A 1,563-nucleotide genomic window follows, 5' to 3' on the forward strand; every position below is an offset into this window, starting at 1 on the left:
AGAAAGGAGTTGCCTGTAGCCTGGTGATTAGAAAAGCTTGTTCTATATGTATGGAAGTAACATATATATCCATATCCATATATATATATGTATGTATATATAAATGTATGTATATTTTTATGTGTGTATGTATACGTCTATATACTTACATATATCTATAACTTATATATACGTCTCTATACTTACACACACACACACACACACACACACACATATGTGTGTGTCTGTGTGTATTTTTTTTTGCCTGGAATATGTATATATTTTTTGCCATACATATATATACATACATATATATATATATATGTATGTATGTATGTATGTATGTATGTATTACATCTATATATATGGAACAAGCTTTTCTAATCACAAGGCTACAGGCTACTCCTTTCTGGCTTTGGCCAGAAACACCCCATCAGACCAGGGCTCTTCCTGCTGAAGCTGGTATGCACATCCCCAAACAAAAAAAAATCAGTTTTGGTGCCACTGCTTCCCTGGTAAATCCCTGGCCAGCTCTGTACAGAGGTACTTCAGGGTACCAAGAGGGAAAGGAGGGCAGGGCTTGGCGGTGCATCTATCAGTCTGTGGTGACTGCCCATGTGCACGCTTTACCCCACAGTCAATGGAAATGAAATGCTGGTCGCTTCATCCCTGGTGCAAGAGGTTAAGCACAACAACTGGGTGGTGGGGGGAAGGTTCCTCCACCCCGTTCCCCCTTCCCACAGCTGCTCCAGGGCAAGCAGGCTCACCTTTTGCTGAAGGAAAGCAATCTCCTGCCTTCTTTCCTCACCAGACATCACTGCACCCACACCTGAAGGACAACCATTTGACACCCTGCCCTTGCCGTGCCTCTGGGAGGAAGCATGGCAGAAAAGAGGAGGCAGGTGTGTACGCAGAGCAGGGGGCAAGCACCACCAGCCACTGCACAGCAGGGGCAGAGAAAGTGTGAGCCCTCCTCTCCCCTGGTCGGGCACACAACAATTCCCAAGCGTGCTGGCCTCTTTCAGGCCAAAAAAAGGGAAACCCATCAGAAACAGCAGTCTCAATTAGATCCCCCTGCTGCACCCACCCAGAGACTACGGCACAGGTGCCTCCAGCTGTACCACTGCTCCCTCCACTTGCCCTGGCAGAAGGAAAGTTAGCATTGAGTGGGCAGACAGGAGGGGATGCGGAGAGCGGGTGGGAGAGGCACCAAGGTCTGGCCACACAGAAAAGCGCGGCCCCACGCAAGTGAAGCCAGCGGTTTCTGTGGCAGAGCTAGCTTGAGTGCCTGACCAGCCGGCTGTGCGGGAGCCAGGCTGTGGGACTGTGCATGGGGGGCAAGCGAAGGTGTGGCAGGCGAGGAGAGACAGGACCTCCTGAGACACGGTGCATGCGAGACCCGAGATGGGTGTGCCAGGCCAAAGCACGCTTGGGAAAATGAATCCAAGTCAAGCGAAGGTGTGACTTTACAGTGAATTGCATGCACTGCATTAAACCCTGCCTGTGGAAATCCTTATTCAAAACTTAGATTTCCCTCACTTCACTTCATAGCCTTCCATCTGAAAAACGTGTCCACCCAGCGGG

This window comes from Gavialis gangeticus, unplaced genomic scaffold (genome assembly GCF_001723915.1).
Source record: "Gavialis gangeticus isolate Ggan-Ray unplaced genomic scaffold, GavGan_comp1, whole genome shotgun sequence".
Classification (NCBI taxonomy): Eukaryota; Metazoa; Chordata; order Crocodylia; family Gavialidae; genus Gavialis; species Gavialis gangeticus.